The 20,937-nt window shown below is 38.7% G+C and overlaps 1 protein-coding gene and 1 pseudogene across 1 annotated transcript in view; one reads left to right on the top strand and one right to left on the bottom strand.

The window, feature by feature from the left end:
* Positions 1-20,937, bottom strand: part of Themis (thymocyte selection associated) — a 187,622-nt gene that overhangs the window by 56,407 nt on the left and 110,278 nt on the right. The gene's annotated exons all lie outside the window — the stretch shown is intronic.
* Positions 15,517-16,070, top strand: LOC128118720 (protein AMN1 homolog; annotated as a pseudogene).

Raw genomic sequence — 20,937 nt, 5'->3', positions numbered from 1 at the left:
CTGTTTCTGTCTTTGACTGAGTTAACTTACTAACATGATCCTAAACAAAAAGCGGTTACTTTTTAATACCCAAAATCAGTGGTGGTTCCCCCAGACAGGTGTTCCTGAGCAACACTTTTTTTCTGCATAGTAAACTAAATTATTATTAAAAGTGATTTCAAACCAAAACCAAGTATTTATCCTAGGTTTGCCACCATCTTTATCATGTATGACATATGAAGGAGAAGGAAAAAAAACCAAAAACCTCTGCTTGCAAATGTTTAAAAATATGTCACTGAAAAGAAAACTCTCTTTCCTTCACCTTTAGTTCATTGTCTCTTCCCGCAGATCTGCACTGTCTTATATATTCCCACTGGTCACAGGCTTGATATGCAGCTATTCTGAATGAGGAAATATGTGTACAAAATAATATACAGAGAACTTGTAAAACTTTAAAAAAATACAAGTCATCACTCACAGGCCACATACTACCACTAGAAAGTTCTGAAAAGAGACACAGTTACACAAGTCCTACACACCACAAGAAACTAGGTTGAGTACACAGAAATAAGGAAGACCTTCACTAGTTTAGAAAAACAGGGAAGTGGGAAGAATAATCCCTGTGGTAAGTCCGACAATTAAAAACTTTTACAATTGGTGAATTTTAACTGAGTGCTTACTGGGTACCTAACATAGCATGTACTCTATCTCATTTAATAATTATAAAATCCCTGAGGTAGGTCTCTGCCTAAATCTGGGTGGGTCTGCTCTAAAGCTGCTCTCCACTGCTTTGTGTTTCTCTGATGGTTCTTGGCAAAATGGCAGCTAATGGCGCGATTGAGAAGCGTCAAAGGCTGTAGAGTGCAGAAGTCAACCGAAGTGTCAAACATCTTCGGTAGCCAGCTGCTCTTCTGGTGGAGAATGCAATTCTGCAGGCAACTTGGAGAGAAGGAAGAAGCTTCACACTGAAAATGCTAAACTAGAGAAAGAAACCGAAGGACTGAACAGGAGCTAATTCAGGCAGAAATTCAAAATGGAGTGAAACAAATACCATTTCCATCTGGCACTCCTGGGCAAGCTAACTCTAAAGTTCCTGAAAATACGATACAACCCACAGCAGGGACGGCCATCTCTTCTGGTACAGAGGAGAAACATGAAAGAAGGAAGAGAGGAAAAGAGATAAGGTGAGAGAGAAAATCGAAAAGAGGGAGGAAGAAAGTGCTGCCAGCTCAGAACCATCTGCAATTCCCCTTCCAGGGATTCTGAACGCCCCCTTCTGGCCTCTCGGGCACACATGCGGTGCATACACATACATGCAGACAAAACACTCATGTACTTAAGATAGAAACAAATATTTTTGTAGAAAGAAAAAAAAAAGGAGTAAGAGGAATAAGAAAAAAATGCAGTAATCATTTGTAACAAGTGCTGACTTGACCAAATCAATAGATGTTTCGTCTCTGGATCTTCAAATCAGTTGTGCCATTACTGCCAGAGAAGCTGATGCAGGTTCTTAGAATGTAGAAGAAACAGACAATAAAGAACCATCCCCAAGGACCATTTTCAGTGGAATGGTGAGTCATGTTCCTCTAGAACCGTCACAGAATAGGAAGATGATTTCGCTTTGGAATCTGCCACAATGCAGGAGTACTGTCTCAAGCCAAGAATGGTGTGTGAGTTCACCAGAGAGAGGGGAAATTCAGCTTCTTCTAATGGGTCCATTCTGGAGAATAATTATCTCTAGTACAATGCCTGGAGCCTGAAAAGGAGCTGAATCCTAGGAAGAAGATGTGGGAGCAGATCCAGCCCAATATGTGTAATGATGATGAGTGTGTGGTCACATACAGAAGGGGTCCCTTAAATGTGAGGAGAAAGGGATGTGCAGGGCTCAAGCCATGGCAACAGCAGAATTAAACAAGATAACATGCCCTGTTACTGGAAAGCATTGAGAAAAACCTTAATAACAATAAAAGGGATACATTTGTGACTTAAACATAAAAGCAGATTTAAGGGGTACATCAGGATCAAATCCATATCCTGTTTTCCTATAGCCGCTTACCAACATTTGACTTGTCTTCCCTTTTCATTTCTTTGGAAGATTAAAACTTCCTAACTTCCCTTTAATTTGGGGCAAGAAACATTAAAAAGGAGTAGTTTTGAAGGTGTGTATGATTCAGAAGAGCCTATGATTTATGTGATTAGACTGCAAAGATATACTTCTTAACTGTCTCCTGAATAATTGTCACCTCAAAGTTAGTGTGAGTGGGTTACACATCCCCAGACATTTGCCCAGATTCACTGTTTGTCTGGTGCAAATGCTCCCTAAAACACACTCTTGGGAATGCCCTTCATCCAAGGTAGCCTCTTATGGGAAAGTGCTGAATGCTGGTGTCAGCCAAGACAACAGCACTCCTTGTTAATGGGTGTGTCTCCCTGTATCTTCCCAATACTCCTCCAACTCTGTCATTAGCTTTTGAGCATACTATTTTCTTGCACATTTAAGATTTTCAGAAATTGTTTGTGAAGTTACTTTTATGAATAATTGGAGCCACCTCCAATGACAGCAGGAGTGTATATTTTATTTTGTTCTGATGTCTTCATTTGTAAAGGCTTCTACTAAAGAAGCTCCTTTTACTGTAGATAGCAAAGCTTCAGACCAACTCCAAGAACCCCCATACATCTAATTACAGGATGCTCCAGTATGCCAATGGGACATCTACTGAGGTTTTCAAGAACTCTCCAAGTGAAGAATACAGTTAAAACTTATACTGTTTGCCTCAAAACTTCAGTAAGGCAAATGAACAAACATAAGTGGTCTCTTCAAGCTCTCAGCATTTCTGTAGACTCAAGACTAAATTCACATGTAAAACTATTGTAGAGAAAACAATCACAGCTTTCCTACATCTCTTTATTACTCAATGACTTTATCTGTTAACTATTTTCCAGGAAATATCAAAGCAACAAAGTTTTCATCATACCATGAGTATAACAAAAAGAAAATCAGAGTGAATAATAAAGGAGCAAGGCGGGGTGGGTTGTCAAACATGAACAAGAATGCGGATGCTGACCTCATTGACCAATTTTGAGGCACAAGAGGGTCAACTACAATGGTGGCAAGTGATGGCATACTATTGAACTTGAAGACCATTTCTAAACAATGAAGACATTTTTCTAATTCCAAATGTGAGGAACTGCTTCTCAACTTACGTAGAAGGTATGGAAAAGCACCCTGTATACTTGAATGCTAGCTTACCAATGAAAACCCACTTGCAGAGAAACCTCCAAATATTCTCAAATAAATTTTCATTGCTACCCATCCAGGACTAAGCTTTGTCAAGTGACCAAAAGCAGCATAGAGCCACAGAGATTAAAATTTAGCTTCCCAAAGGCAGATCATCAGGCCTGATGACTTTTAATCTGTGAAACATATTTAAAATCAGTTTAATTTTTTCTATGATATCTTGATATGAGAAGTCTAACAAATTTTCAGTTATCTTTCTATAGGCCCATTATATTTCATCCTTAGCTCTTCTAATAACCACTTATGTGTGTATGATGACCACAAGAAATTTCCAGTGGAATTTTACACACTTCATGTACCTTTTGACTTGTTTGTTTGATACAGTAACTAACAGTGTTTCGTAAATATAAAATGGATCAAGAATTATTAAGTAACACTTATCTTTGTTTTAAAACACTCACTTTAACAATGATGAGCTAAAAATAGCTTGTAATTGAACACAGAGTCAACATCTTTTCTATTTCATCTCAAATACTAAGAAAGTTTTTTCCTTTCTTCAGATAACTAAAGTGTGTAAGATATGTTCAACAGGTCCACTAGAATAACTGGAACTTGCTGATGGTTTATGTGGCGGTTTGAATGAGAATGGCTCCATAGCCTCACACACCAGTGTACTTGGCCTCCAGCTAGTAGAACTCTTTGGGAATGATTCAAGGGTATGACGTGTTTGGAGGTATCGTGTCACTGGGGGTGGACTTTGTGGTGTCAAAAGATCCCTGTCATGCCCAGTGTGGCTCCTTCTGTCTACTGCTGGAAGATCAAGATGTGAGCTCTTAGCCCTTCTTGCGATCATTCCTTTGTTTTTCTTTGGACTCTAACCCTCTGAAGTGGTCAATCCAACTAAATGCTTTCTTTTATGAGTTGTCTCGGTCGTGGTATTTTGTCACTGCAATAGCAAAGACAGTTTAAGAGGGAGTTTCCCCAAATTTAGAGATATATTTTCCATTGTTTTTAGAACCTTTGTCTGGAAAACAGCACAAAGAGGCACACAAATGCACACGCTACTCTGCTCCTCAGTGTAGATAGTTAATGATGTTTCCATCGACACAGATTATTCTTTTCTCCTTTAATGGAAGAAGTGTATTTTCAGAGTGAAACAAATGGTAACTAACATTATTTATATTCCAGGGCTTCATCTCCCATGCCCTCTAACTTACTTAAATGCCATGCTGTGTTTCCGGATTCGTTAGTGACTCCAGGCACATTTCTCTCCTCCTTGCCTCTGTCAGCCCAGCAAGCTGTTCCCCCTGACTTCAAAGTGCAAATATTTTTTGCTTCATCATCAGTTTGGCAGTCTAGAGGGAGCTTTGGCTTACCTAAAAAGAAGCCATATTTTGCAAAGAAAACAATAAAATAGAGACGCTAATCAATGCTTCCTTTCAGAATATGTATTTCATTTTTAAAAAAGACTAGGGGGAATTTCTTTTACGAAAGAATACAGGCAGACTGAGAATGACGCCTTCAAAGAGTATTAATCATATTTTAAAATCCAACTTGATTAAAAATGACACAATTACCCGGATTATTTATATATTTATATGATTATTCAGATCAGAAATCTAAAAGGTCCAAAAATATTAGAATGTTTTGAAACAGAAGTTCCCAAGTTACTCATTTTGTTTGCAGTAACCTGATGATGAATGCTAAAGTTTTATTCCTATTGCTTCTCTTTCTTCTGGAAAATTCCACCCATTTGGCAGCCTGAGACTTAGCTCCTAGCACATCGGCAGACTTCCTTGCTTAACAGGTGGTCAGTTCTGAGGAGTCTTTCCATTTGAAATAGAATAAGGCTGTGCTCTGTTTGAAATGTAAATGTTCAGGGCTTCAGACACACACCATCAAAAAATAATGTGGATTCCAATTCACTTTGCAAACGTCTGTGTCCAAGTTGCTTTCTAAATTCTAGTTGACTTCTACCTCAAGAGGAAAATGAAAACTATAATCATACTTAGGTAATTGTTTCATTTCTTAAGCTGATACATCAAATGAAGGTTGTAATAAGGAACAAAATATATAAAATGTTTGTAAGTAAAATATATTTATTTTTGTTTTATTTTGTTTGTTTGAGTTTTTGTTTTTGTTGTTTTTCAAGACAAGATTTCTCTGTGCAACAGCCCTGGCTGTCCTGAAACTCTCTTTGTAGAGCAGGCTGACCTCAAACTCATAGAGATTTCCCTGCCTCTGCCTCCTGAGTGTTGGGATTAAAGGTGTGTGCCAGCACCACCAGGCAAAACATGTATTTTTAAGGATCTCACAGAACTGGTCAAATGCTTTGAGTTAGCGGTTCTTTGCTTTCTTTACATTAAACAGAGAAAAAAGTTGTTTTAAACTCTTGACGTTGTACTCGCTATGAATAAAATGAATGAAAATTAATATCAAAAGGGGGACCTGCCATTTGCTTGGCTGTGTCTGAAATGCTGTCCTATATCTTTCTTGCATTCCCCTACAAGCTTGCTAGATAGATCGTATCTAGTTTCACATGTAGAGAAGAAGCACAGAGGCGGTCCAACATGCCCAACAGCCTACAGTTCACCTACTCAGGCATTGCCCTCTACTGCCCAGCATGCTTATTGCACACACTTAAGGTTTTTCTCTGCTCCATTAAATAAAGGTCCTTAGACATTAACTTTAAATTCCATAGCAGTCACTAACCTCACATTGGATGTTGAAACTATGAAAGTCCTTATTTACAATTTACTTTAGCATCACTTGAGACAAGAATGGACTTCTTTTAAGTTACACTATAGATTTTTTTCCATTATTTTTTACTTTTTCACAATTAAAAAATTCATATATTCATAACCCTTACATCTCTATTCTCTCTCCTCCTTCCCCAGGGAAACTTCAAATAACAGTGTGTGTGTGTGTGTGTGTGTGTGTGTGTGTGTGTGTGTGTGTGTGTGTGTGCATCACATCATGTAGAGATGTACATGATCATATTCAAACGTGTAATTTTGTCTGTGATTTGTAATAAATGGTAAAATAATGCATATTTTGCCTCACAATTTGCTATTTTCACTTACTATGTTGTGTTGAGCCCTATTTTAAAATATACCTGTACCTGCATTAGTATTTAGAAGAAGCTTCATAGTATAACCTTCTGTGGCATATCTAACTTTTCTTCATTCAATAAACATCTGGATTACTTCAATACCTTCAGTATTTACAGCAATCTAAAAATGATTTTCTTATGAACATGTAAGTTACAGTTTCTATAATACAAATAACTGATTAATGAGACTGCCAGGCTCAAATGCACACAGGTAAGTCATTCAAGAATCTGTGTCCTCATACGCTGGGTGTTTAAGCCTCACCTTTATTTTCATTTTGTCTTGAGTGAATTCAAATTTCTCATGTAAAAATTTGCATATTCTTGATTTTCCATGAGATTAGGTGTATTTCACACATTATTGATGATTCACATTTCGGGAAGTTTCTAATTGTTTGAGTTTTCCTCCCCAACTTACAAGGGGAAATAGGTTCATGGGCCCATACTGCAAAGAAAACCTTCATTGGCTTACTGAGGCTCTTTAAGGAAAAGTTCCTGTAGCTAGGCCCATGGCTTCTTTTTTGTTTTCCTGCTTAATGATCAAGCTCTTGAGGTCAGCCTCTGGAATACCGTGGCTGTAGCACTTGGTACATGTACAGCCAGATTCACTCTTGTGATGTCATTATGAAGATTCTTTCTATGTGCCAATGCACCTGCTAACAGACTCTTAACATGGCTATTCCTTGAAAACAGCCATTCTATCTTTCAAGTCCAAATCATTAAAATGTTCACACTCTCAGAGAAGTCTAAACCTGTGAGAAGGTCTCCTGATTGGTAAAGATCTGATTCCTTCAATTATCTGGCTCACTAGAAGCAGGGGGAGAAGTTCAGCTCAGTCGAGAAGGAATTCTTACTCTACAGGCAGTCGAAATTTGTTAGCCCCCTCCTGGCTGCGTCAATCATGATATACTTAGAAAAAAGTTACCAAAGTTAAGTTAAATTGATGTGATAGTGCTGGGTAAGTTCCAGAGTTCAATGTCAGTTTGAATATAAAGATATACTAACTCCAAGTAAGTATTTGAAGCCCATAAGTAACTTTGTATAAGTAACCATGATTTGTATGGTTAAAATATAATTAAGAAGCTAGTGATGATTTCAAGATTTTGCAGTAAAAGAATAAGAACTTTGGCCTGCAGTATACTTCCTTGGGGTCTAAGACAAAGAATGTAGATTTTTAGAACAGTTTCACACAAGGAAGCCAATGTGAAGGCACTGAGACCTACTGGCTAGCTTTTGGAGTAGTGTCTTATGTTTCTGATCACCAGACATATCCCTGACATCCCACTAGCTGCCAAGTTCTAACACTTGACTCTTCCAAAAGAAGGATTTACATTTTTAGAGTATGTTGAACCTCTTTATCTCATTTTTTGTCATTAAAATTGGAATACTGTTAAAAATATTCAGAGATTTAAAAAATATTTATTTAAGAAATATTTATCTTTCTATGACCGATACGTTTCTACAATTCTAAACTTCCGCTTTAAGATTTTTAAAATACCCTTTCATGACAACAGGCAGATTATGAGTATTTTCATCACAGGCATGACATCTGGTATCTTTTTGCCTGCCAAGATCTATAAATGGCTTCAAGTATCACTCTGTAAAAAAAAAAAACCCATCTTATTAAAGAAGCCAGAAAACCTGAAGCATAATTAATACAGCAATGACTCTGTGTGGCTCTAATACCAGCTGCCATATCACTCACTATATGCTATAGAAAAATATTTAAGGTGAACTAAAGTTTAAAGTAAGACACTCATAATGATCACATATATTCATTTTTAATCTATATCATTCCGTGTTCTTATATAGCCAGTGACTTAAATAGCTCAGTTAAGTGTTGCCGAGTAACAAATCACCCCAAGATCTAGGGACTTTGCACAATGCTATTTTGTTATTTGCACCACTCTGAAGCAACCAGGCCCAGCTCCGGTGGATATCCTCTGGGGCGCTTCATCCGTGATGTCTCGTCCTCAGCCTGACAATATGGTGAAGACACATAGGCTCTGCTAGGATGGTCTGACAATTGAGTATCCCAAACATCTTTTCAACCCAAAGCCAACTCTTGTGACTGGCTGACCAGGCCTATCTTAGAGAGCACAGGAAAAACTGACCTCGTATGGTTCAGCAAGAGTCCTGGACCAATGATGCTTTCACTGCAGTTCAGTTGGCCGAAGCAATCCCAGGGAAAGTGCAGACCCAACGGGGAAGGTGTATTCGTTACTTTTTTCATTGTACGACAAAAAGACGAGAATTGATCTAAGGAAGGTGGAGTTTATTCTGGTTTACAGTTCAAGGGGATAAATTCCACCATCACAGGGAAAGCATCCTAGCTGGAGCAGGAGACTGACTAGTCACATCATATGCACAGTTAGAAAGCAGAGAATGGGCAGCAGGAAGGGGGAGCGAGCTATAAAGCCTCAAAGTCCTCCCTTACGAACCCTCTTTCTCCAGCCAGGCTCCACAATCGAGCCAAACATCACCAGAACCTGAGAAACAACTGTTGAAATATATGAGCCTAAGGGGGATATTTCACATCTAAACTACAGGAGTAAACAATAGAAGGGTTTCAAATATGGCAGGGCAGGGGACTAGTTTTGGAGACTAGCTACCACAGAGTGTCGCCTCTAGCCAAAGATGATTCCTGTTCCTCCCACTTTCAAGATATACTCACCAGCCTTCCTAAACCCCCAAAGGCCTGTCTCCATCCAGATCATGCCTTGAGTCCAGGGTCTCTTCATGTCTTCATGTAAACCAAATCCATGAAAATAAACTGCATTTTTCAAACAATAGATGAGTTGCTTCCCTTAGAATCTGATTTATAAATAAATGACTACCCTTTTATTTTAATGTGTGTGTGTGTGTGTGTGTGTGTGTGTGTGTGTGTGTGTGTGTGTGTGTGAGAGAGAGAGAGAGAGAGAGAAAGAGAGAGAGAGAGAGAGAGAGAGAGAGAGAAAGGCAGTATGCCACATCTGCACTGCTCAGAGGCCAACAGAGGGCATTAATTCTCTGGAAATGAAGTTACAGGTAGTTATGAGTTGCTTAGTATGGGTGCTAGACACCAAATTTGGGTGCCCTCTAAGGTCAGCAAGCATTCTGAACTGTTTCTACAGCCCCAAGCAACTTTTTTTTTTTTTTTTTTGGTTTTTCGAGACAGGGTTTCTCTGTGTAGCTTTGAGCCTTTCCTGGAACTCACTTGGTAGCCCAGGCTGGCCTCGAAGTCACAGAGATCCGCCTGGCTCTGCCTCCCGAGTGCTGGGATTAAAGGCGTGCGCCACCACCGCCCGGCCTGCAACTTTTAATAAAAAGAATGGATTTGCCCATTGAATCACAAGGACATTTTTTTTTTTTTTTTTTTTTTTTTTTTGCAGAAAGCCTGTTGGCATGCATGAGTGGGCTTGTTTCAGTGTCTTCTGGCACCATCTCATTTTTCTTCTTATGCCAGTGCCACACTGTTTTGATTACTGTACATTTATTCATGATATTATTTTCCCGATACATTACTTCCTTTTACAGAATTACTTTCACTATTTAAGGTTATTTATGTTGCCATTTACATGTAGTATTAATTTGTCAACTGCTAATACTAAGAATTCAACTGGAATTTTTATTTGAATTACAATGAATACATGGATTAAGTTGAGAGATAGATAATCAACATTCAACAACACTGAATCTTGTGATCCATGATTGTGTATGTTTTTCTATTAATTTGGCCTTTTAAAAAAATTTTAATTATTCTGTTTTTTTCAGAATCTCAAAACCTGGCTTCATTGATTGCTTTGTATTTTTTTTATTTTAGCTGTTATCTTTATTTCTTAATTCTTTTTTTTTTTTTACTCTTTTCTCTTCTACTGAATTCTTAAGGTAGAAGACATTATTGTGATAAGGAATTAAAGCCATGAATGTATGTAAAACATCATACTAATTGTACTATAGAATTTTAATGTTGTACTTCGTTTTATAAAACTTCAAATTATTTTCTGATTTCCTTTGTAATTTCTGTCTTTGATACATGAATTCTTTAGAAGTTGCCCTTGTGAGCCAAATTATCAGGTGTTTTTCTAAAATTTTTGTTATTGATTTCAGTTAATCCCATTGTAATCAAAGAATTTACTACCTATGGTTTGTCTCCTCATTGTCTAAATCTGCAAACAGTCTTCAATGTTCTAGCCTTTAAAGTGATAAACTTAACCCTCAGCCATCAATCCCTCCTGTACTGATTCTCTCATGGAATTCCCCGACTTTGAAAGTGGGCGGATTTTAAGAACCAGTTTTTACTAGCAGAATAAAGCAGCCCTGGGAGGATGTGTTTGCTGGAACTAGTTTATAAAGAGGCTTCATCTCCTTGCCAGCTGCTAATCAGTTGACAGCTCTGTGAGGAGCCCCAGTGACCTGGCTTTGGACACAATGACAGGAAGCAAATCATCAGTTGAGGGAAACCTTAGCTGGGGCCTTAACTGAGAATCATAAGAGATCCTGAGCCAGACTGTCCACCTAAGTGCCTGAATTCTTGGACTCACAGGAACTGTGGAATAATGAATATGCTTCTGTCCATGTAATGTCTATTGGTATATTTTTTTTGTCAAAAATAGATAACTACTATGGATGCTAGTTATATTTCTCAGTGAATATTCTAGGACTTACAAAGTAAGCATGCTTTTGAAGTAGGATGTTTAATAAAAATAAATGCAACCAATTTAGATCCACCTTTTAAATTTTTCCTATAAGCAAACTCTTTTCTCACTTTCTCTCTGTGTTGGTCACTGTTCTATTGCTCTGAAGAGACATCATCAACAATGCAACTCTTATAAAGGAAAATATTGCACTGGGGGCTTGCTTCAGTTTAAGGTTCAGTTTGTTATCATGGCAGGGAGCAAGGTGGGGACATGGGGGCAGTCATAGGGCTGAAGCAGTAGCTGAGTTACATTCGGATCTCCAGGCCAAGAGAGAGAGAGAGAGAGAGAGAGAGAGAGAGAGAGAGAGAGAGAGAGAGAGACAGAGACAGAGAGACAGAAACACAGAGACAGAGAGAGACAGAGAGAGACAGAGAGAGAGAGGAACTGGGCCTGTCATGTGTTTTGGAATATTAGTTATAGATGTGTTACATTTGTTTATGCTGTAGAATATTTGCTTAATGAGGCAAAGATGTGTTGCATTCTTTTATGTTGCATTTGTTTAACTCTACAAAGCTGTGTTACTGCGCTTATCTAAAACATGATTGGCCTAGTAAAGAGCTGAACAGCTAATAGCAAGGCAGGAGAAAGGATAGGCAGGGCTGGAGGGCAGAGAATAAATAGGAGGAGAAATCTGGGAAGAGAATAAATGAGGAGCAAGAAAAGGAGGAGGACATCAGGGGCCAGCCACCCAGCCACACAGCAAGCCATGGAGTGAGAAGCAAAGAAAGGTATATAGAAATAGAGAAAGAGTAAAGCCCAGAGGCAAGAGATAGATGTGATAATTTGTTATAAAAGCTGGCTAGAAACAAGCCAAGCTAAGGCCAGGCATTCATAAGAAAGAATAAGACTCCATGTGCATTTATTTGGGAATTGGGTGGCAGGGCCCCAAAGAGCAAAGAGGAAAAGGGAAAACAACCAACTACAGGCATGGGCCTTTGAAACTTCAAAGCCCACCACCACCGCCACCGCCACCGCCACCGCCAACAAGGCCAGACCTCCTAATCCTTCCAACCCTTCTCCAACAGTGCCACTCCCTGACAATTAAGCATTTAAATATATGGGCCAATGGGGGGCATTTTTATTCAAAACACCACACTCCCTTTTTTTTTTCAGTTGCTGTTACAGGCATGTTCTAATTTCCAGCTATAACTGTGAATTTACCTATTTTCCTCTAACAGATTTTTATTTTACATGTTTCAAACTATTGAGTACATATACATTAAAACCATGGTATCTTCCTAAAGAAATGATTTCCTCAGGATGAAATTTCTTTTTCTATGCTCAGCTATATTCCTGGCTGTGATATCTTATTTGTCATGTGCAGTTTCTAAGCTTTCTTTTGAACAGTTTTTGTTGTTGTTGTTTTTTGTTTTTTGAGACAGGGTTTCTCTGTAGTTTTGGTGCCTGTCCTGAACTAGCTCTGTAGACCAGGCTGGCCTCGAACTCACAGAGATCGCCCTGTCTCTGTCTCCCGAGTGCTGGGATTAAAGGCGTGCACCACCACCGCCCGGCTTGAATAGTATTTGATCCTATTTTAACAGTACTTACCATTCTCATTCTTTGAATTTGAAACTGTGCCTTTATGCTTCCCATGTGTTTTCTGTAGGCAACATATGTGAAATTTCATTTGTTTACTTAGTCTAATGGTCTTGTGCTGGAGACGGAGTACCTACCTACCCACGTGCGTTAAAGTGTTTGCAGAAGTGATGGAGTTCAAATGTACAACATTTTCAAAATTGTTCTTTTTGTTCTTGTTGTCCCTTATTTCTTGCCTTTCGTTGATCACAAATACTTTCAGGGTTTGCTTTACCTCTAAAATTAGATTATTTGCCCCCACTTCCTCCTTTTATTTTCAAAAGTTTACAGTTTATAATGCCTACCTGTGACAGGGTGATCAACTGATATTATGGCACTTTTGACCTATGGGATAGTCTTCATAATAAGACCTGAGACAGTATGAACAGGAAAACATATTTTCAGCTGAAACTTTCAGTACTCAAAATATCAAAAGAAACAAAAGGTTGTTGCATGTAAGTATAGGCTAAGAAAGACTAAATTTTTATTCAAATAATTGCACTTAAAATGAAAACCACGTTGCCATTTGGAAATAATATGCCAACTATATTATTATTTTGGACGATAGCCAAATATTTCAGGGGCTGGGGAGATGTCTTTGTGGTGATATTGTGTCCCCCAATGTATTGTGTACCTTAATAAACTTATCTGGGGTCAGAGAACAGAACAGCCACTAGATATAGAGGCCAGAAAATGGTGGCACTCTGCTGTGGATATTGCTCTATATAAATAAAGCACTGATTGGCCAGTGACCAGGCAGGAAGTATAGGCGGGACAAGGAGAGAGGAGAATTGAGGAAGGAGGAAGGAAAGAGAGACCAGTGGAGCCACCGCCAAGACAAGGAAGATGTAAAGTACCGGTAAGCCACGAACCACATGGCAAAGTAAAGATTAATAGAAATGGGCTGAATATAAGAGTGAAAACTAGACAATGATAGGCCTGAGCTATGGCCAAGCAGTTTAAATAATGTAAGAGTCTGTGTGTTTGTTTTATAAGTGGGCTCTGGGACTGGCGGGACTTGGTGGTGGGAGCTGGAGAAAAATTCTCCAGCTACAGCACTCACACCTTTACTCCTAACATTCTGGAGGTAGAGATCCATTCGGATCTCTGTGAGTTTAAAGCCACACTAGAAACAGCCAGGCATGGTGACACATGTCCTTAATCCCAGGAAGTGATGGCAGGAAGCAGAAAGGTATATAAGGTGTGAGGACCAAGAAATAGAGCCTGGTTAAGCTTTTAGGCTTTTAGCAGCAGATCAGATGAAATCTATTCTGATGATCTATTCAGTTTGAGAAAACAGGATCAGCTGAGGAGTTGACAAGGTGAGGAAGCTGTGGCCTGCTCTGTCTCTCTGATCTTTCAGCGTTCACCCCAATACCTGGCTCCGGGTTTGTTTTTATTAATAAGACCTTTAAGATTTTTGCTACATTTGTTGGTATAGGGCCTAATCTGTGTTTGGACCCTTTACATCCTCTTAAAAAACCAGGCACAGCTGCAAGCCTGGCACTGGGGGGAACAAAGAGAGCTAGGTCCCGGAGCTTGTTGACCAATCAGGCTATCCAACCAATGAAGTCAGGTTCAGAATATGGTAGAGAGAGATAGAGGACATCCATTGTCAACCACTGACCTGCACACACATGTACACACACACAAACATGAACACGCACTAACACAAAATAAAAATGTAAGTCCTGGATGAAGAACTGGAAAACAATGAATTACCTGTGTGGTGAGTGAGACGGGGGCTCAGCAGCATTGCTGTGTGAGCTCTGTTACTTTCAGTCTGTTTGATGTTTCCATTATCAATTGGGAATTGTTTGGTTGATAAAAGGAGCGGGTATTTTTCATATTCCAAACATCCCTTGGGCTTTCTAAACAGGATTACTTGCCAGTGAGTACATTTTCACTTCAAGGTGTGTATGAAATGACCATGACGGCTGGAATTTTAGAGTTTTCTCAGAAGGAACAAGTAGTTTTCCTACCACAGGATTCACCAGAAATGGCTCTTTGTATAACGAAGATCATAGCAATGCTGTGCGACTTGCGATTACTGAGGCTGGAATCTGACAAATGCAAAATACTTCTGGGTGGTTTTCTGGAGTTTTGTCAATTGAAATAAAGAAATTTCAAAGCATTCTCAAAGCTGGAAGGGCTAATAAACTAATGAAATAAAAAGCATGTGTATACATGTATACATATGTTTCTCTGTCATAGTCTCTGGTGTGTGTGTGTGTGTGTGTGTATGTGTGTAAGCCAATAATCAGAACAGAAAGCCATTCAAATATGAAAGAAAAGGCCTCTAACCAACTTCTCTACAGCACAAGGTAAATGATATTGGGACTAAAATTGGATTTACAAAATGAAAATTACTTTTCATTTTTTAAAACTCCTCCTCCTCAATGGCAGATATATGTAGAAACAATGGGTGTCTTTCTGTTCTTTTACATTTAACCTGTATCATTATACTTAAAATTGATTGTCTACAAGGAGCATACACTTGGTTTTTTCTGATTTTGGCATTTAGTAACTGTTTACTCATTTCTATTTACTGTGATTATAGATGCTTTCTGGGGAATCTAGTTATCAGCTGAACTTTGAATGTTTTTCAGTTGTTTAACCTTTTAAAAATTACAGTCCCTTAGAGACACCAGAATATTGAAGATATGTATGACGGTAATCCCGTTTGTCATATATAAACCATTTTTTCATTAAAAGGAAGCCACCAGAGCATAATGCTTCATTTTCTTTATGTGTGCAGTTTTGCATCTTATTTTTAGTAAGTGACGTATGATAGTATTTCATCCAGCCAGACTACTTTGAAGTGTTTATTAAAGCCTGGTCCTAAAAGCCATTCAGATGGAAAAAAAACCCTTTCTTTTAAATGGTTGAAGTGAAAGGAAGGGAGAATAAAAAATAATACCCTTCAGAGGGTGGCCATGATGCCTTTGTCAACGACCAAGTCTGTCAACTCCTGGAACTGTCTTTGGGGCCTAATAATCAACTTCTACATTTTTCCCAGACACTAAATATTTGCCTTCAAACATCAAAGATACAAGATTGAAATAATGAGCATTTGGGAGCATATAGTAGATTCCAATGTAAGTTAGGCATCACATCCTTAAGTCCAAAAGCTAGAACCGAGGAGCTGTGATATTCAGACATGGCTTTCTGGCCCCTACATAAGTTTGAAAACTGAAGGCATGAAATCCAGCATCCTCCAGAGGTTATAGATATGGCATAACTTCAGAAGGAGTAAATGCTGTGGCTTCTTCCTATCTGGACCTTCTTGAAATTTCTTTGAAAGGATGTTGCAGTGTCACCGATGAGGGAGTCCTTGCTCTTATACTCACCTGCCAGTTGCTAAAGATCACTGATTTTGATGGCTGCTTAAGTATTACTTATGTGTCCTTACACGCGTTAGGAAAAAAAAAAAACCTGCCCATTTTTGCAATTGGTTGACTTTTCAACTACTCAGGTAAATGAGATATAAAATTGACACATACAAATTATGTGTTGTCCCAATTACTATCCATGACTTCTCAATATTACCATTAGTTCTTTTGTTATTGTCGAAATTGTTATCCATTTCATGATTTAGGGGGTATGAGAATGATGTTTTTCTGGAACGCCTCTTGTAGCTTGCCTTCACAAATAGAACTTTCACTCAACCTTGCAGCCAAGCTAATCCTATGCTTTGAGATCATTTAAAACTATACACTGTGTACTCAGCTTATTTAAATATAACTTACCTTTAAGAAAACAAGGTAATGAATCTTAATATACTTTGGACTCCCCATGAAAACAACTTTTACAAGTGAGGCTGACCACGTAGATTTGATCTTAAACTCATTCCTTATTTCTCCTCACAACCACTCCAAGTCCCTGATACAGAATAATGTACACGTCTCCCTTGTGACACTTTGTGCCACAGACTAAGGACAATGTGTCGTTTGTTTTTGCTCTTTTGGGGGACCCGCCACCCAGCTCCCAAATAAATCACACATGGAGAAGGCTTATTCTTAATTATGAATGCCCAGCCTTAACTTGGCTTAGTTTCTAGCCAGGTTTTCTTAACTTAAATTATCCCATCTACCTTTTGCTTCTGGGCTTTTTCCTTTTCTTTCTTTCACTCGTACCCTGTGGCTTGCTATGTGGCTGTGTGGCTGGCCCCTAGCATCCTCATTCTCTCGCTACTTCTTCTTCCCAGATTTCTCCTATACAGTCTCTCTGCCTGCCAACTCGGCCCATCCTTTCTCCTGCCTTGCTATTGGCCATGTAGCTCTTTATTAGACTGTCAGGTGTTCTAGACAGGCACAGTAACACAGCTTCACAGAGTTAAAAATGCAACATAAACAAAAGTAGCACACCTTAAAATAATATCCTACAACAACAATGTATGTGTGTATAAGGTGTGATCCAAGGCCACTGTTACAAGTGACCCACAGAAAATGCTGAAATAAACTTGTGGACATAGGTTGATAACAACATATCAACATTTGTTGATAAGAAAAAAAGGATAGAAAGAAAAGAAAAAAAGAAATAATACCTACTGAGTTGCTTGAACCTAAATTTCCATTTATGGAGTCAATTGTTTTTAATCTTGCACAGAAGCAGATTTATCTAACTTAGGTGCCACTTCCTATTACACATACACAGAAGGTTCCTACAGAATAATGACAAAATCCTCTCTCCCCTGTGAAACAAAGACAAGGATTGTGTGAGACAAAATTTCTACAGAGAGCCAAAAGTACAGACATCCTCCATCTGATCAGTCTATCGTCAAAATGATAGTTACTGAGCACTCTCGGGGTTCAGCAAATTCCTCTAAGTGCTCCATCGCTCTTGCTCACAACTTCATCATCTTTTAGAAGGCACTGAAAGCCCTTCTCCCAGACTGATTTTTCTCTATGCATTAAAGAATGATAAACTGCACCTTTAAGTGGAGGTTCACTTCAGAGACATTCCCTGTAACAGCATTCCTACCTCCAGTCTCTCAGTGACTTAAGTTTTGAACTGTTCCTGAAGTGCACATTACCTCCCGGAATGGAGACATACAGGCAGCTTGTTCAAATCAATATTGGGATAATGAGATTAGCATAGTCTTTTGGATTTCCAGTGGCATGGAGTCAATCATCAATCACCTCTTCATTCATTTTGCTTTGCTCATTTACTTAGCAAATAAAATCTAAATCACAGAGAAAAGATATGCCATACTTTGAAGAATAAAACACCTGCCTTGAAGGACTCAGATGAAAGATAGTATTTCTAATGCAGTATGGTAAGATGTAATAAAAGTCTGAATAGATGCCTATAATTTACCTTTCTCAAAAAAAAAGAAGAAAAAAAAAGTAAGCCTGTCAAACTGAGGCTAAATCAGGTGAAACTGTTTGATGTAGGACCAATCTTGTGACCTCTCTGGCCTCTGGTTGCTCCACTGATGACAGACACTTAGAAGAGGCCACTTTTTTAAAACTTAATGCCCTTAAAGATACTACTCTGTATAGCTTTACTTCTCAAAAGAAGGACTTCCATAAGGAACTGTTATAAAAGAATATTTCCTGGAGCCTAGAGATGGTTCAGCAGTTAAGAGCACTGGTTGCTTGTCCAGATGACAGGGGTTTGGTTCCTAGTATTCACCTGGCAATTCATAACTGTCTGTAATTCCAGTCTCAGGGTATCTGACATCCTCTTCTGGCCTGTGAGTGTACCAGGCATCCAAGTGACACACGCATACATGCATGCAAAACACCCATACACAAAATTAAGATAAAAACAATACTTCCCTCATGGTAACATTCTCTATTAGAAATTTGTCTCCCCAGATCCCATTTTGCTTTTTCAAGCAATGACCCCACTCTCATATAGGGTACATCCTTCTACTCAGTCCAGGTATTGTCTGCAGAGCAGAATGTGTGGTGCTGACTTGTCAATCAGCGTACTACAGTCTCTTCCCCATAACACACACAGCACATGTGTACCCACACAACCACCCACTCACACACATACACTCACCTTACATAGAAACACAGTCACTGGCTCACAACAATGCACACACACATACACTTTCACACAGAGACCCATATAGTCACACACACACACACACACACACACACACACACACACACACACACATGCATACACACACTAACACAGCACACAGGTGCTCATATACATATATATTCTCTCTCTCTCTCTCTCTCTCTCTCTCACACACACACACACACACACACTCTAACACAGCATACAGGTGCTCATACACACATATACACATATACTCTCTCTCTCACACACACATTTATTTGCACACTTACAGTCACTCCTCAGGGATTCCTATGTGACCCAAAACAGGCTAATCAGTGACCATGAAACTCAGTTCTGTTAGTTTGAAGCGGAAATCTTTGCCTGACTATCCAAATGACGCTAATAAGTGACTCTTAAGAAAGAACTGTGGTAGCACCGGGAAATTTCCTCCCGGAAGTAGAGTCAGATCTATACTGGAATTAGCCTCCACCCAGTGCTCTGTTGTCTTCTCAGATTGTATATGATATTGTTATTACTTCACCCAGGTTGGGATGAGATTTTTAGATCATCAAATTAGAAAGCCAGTCACTCTATTGTCATTTTAGCTATCTATCTCTTTGTACTATCTATAGTACATGTAAAAATTATATGCAATTCTGTCAAATCTTTGGTTATTAAGGAAGAAACTGTTTCTCCAGATTTATACCTCTGCACATCTTAAGGCAAACCTTTTGTGATCTTTCTCACAGGCTTTCCCCCTGGCTCTCTCACTCTTGCTCCCCAACATCTGCTTTCTCGTTTCTTTTTGAGTCAGTACCTTACTCTGGAGCCCTATGATAGATAGCCTTGAACTTGCAACCTTATCACTTAGCCCAGGCTAACACCAAACTCAACAATTCTCCTGCTTCAGATTGTGGAGGATTACAGGTAAGCAATCTTATACTAGCCAATTTTGCTTTTTTTCAAATCTGACATGGTGTGATATATACCACATGAAAGGATTTTAGAAACCAAATCTACAATGTTTCTGCTAACTCTTATAAATGAACAATTACAACCAGAGAGCTGGCCCCAGTCTTCTCTCACTTACTCAAATATCAGTGCCTTAAAAATAGTAACAAAGATATAACAGTTAGGTAAATATTATACATATTGTCATTTTTATAGGAGAAGATGAATGACTCTCTGTCATAACTAATGTTTCACTACATATTCTCAACCATCCTTTGTAATTGGGTACTAAGCCCATCATGGAAATCATTAACTGGCTTGGGTTTGTAAATATTGAAGGCATTGAAGAAGTCCTATATTCTACTGCCCAAATGCCCTTGGTGAGGGTAGGGTCTCTTGAGAAACAGCTTTGTCAATAAGATGCAGACATTCCAAGAGAACATCAACAACTCTGACAGCTGTAAGTATCCCATAAGACACTTCACATTTTTATTTGTACCCTAAGAGGACCATCTCTAAAGTGCACTTCTATACATAACACTGAAAAAATAACATTCCCTTTTTTGAGGTAACAAAGGGCTGAAGTAGTCTGTAATGTATGCTTTGCAGCCTACAGATCTGAGAAGTAAATAGGATCACCATCCCTCCAACAGCTTGGCCGTCTGTTCTCGCTTCAAGAAGCTTCAGGGAATATTCAGTGGAATGGAATGTAAACAACATTATCAACTGCTGTGAGGACTCTTTGAAGCAATCAGAAAACACAACAAAACTTTATGAATATAAAACCAGTATTTAGAAAAAGGATAGGCTTATTAATATTTAAGCTCATTAATGTATTTTAGCATTTATTTTCAACTAGTACATAAAAATATCAGTGTTACACATATGTTGTTTTGACACATGTACACATTATATATATTTATATTAGATTACATACTTTTATCTTCAAATATATATCATTTCCCATGGAAAACCTTCCAAAACTCTTCCTTTTCAGTCCCAGCCATGTATAGTTCTTTATTTCATCGTAGTTATTTTACTGTGCAAAAATGCACCAGAATTGCTTGCTTCTGTATAACTAACTGTACCTTTGTTTCTTTGTTAATCTTCCTCAGCCTTCTCATCCTCCCCTTAAAACAACCACTTCACTGCCAAATCCTAAGAGACGACTTTTTAGGTTCTGGATACAAGTGAGGTCATACATACAAGATACAAAAAATGACAGCTTGTGGCTGACGTTTGTTTTTCCAGTCCCAGCTACAGTATCACAAAGGGCAGGATTTAGCTCTTCTATGGCCGAATAATACTCCATTGTATATCCGTACAACATTTTTAATCCACTCATCAGCTGACAGATGCTTGGGTTGCTTATGAATGCTGGAAGC

The sequence above is a fragment of the Peromyscus californicus genome, unplaced genomic scaffold (assembly GCF_007827085.1).
Source record: "Peromyscus californicus insignis strain IS unplaced genomic scaffold, ASM782708v3 Scaffold_22__1_contigs__length_63687245, whole genome shotgun sequence".
Lineage (NCBI taxonomy): Eukaryota > Metazoa > Chordata > Mammalia > Rodentia > Cricetidae > Peromyscus > Peromyscus californicus.
This window is presented reverse-complemented; position numbering and strand designations above follow the sequence as displayed.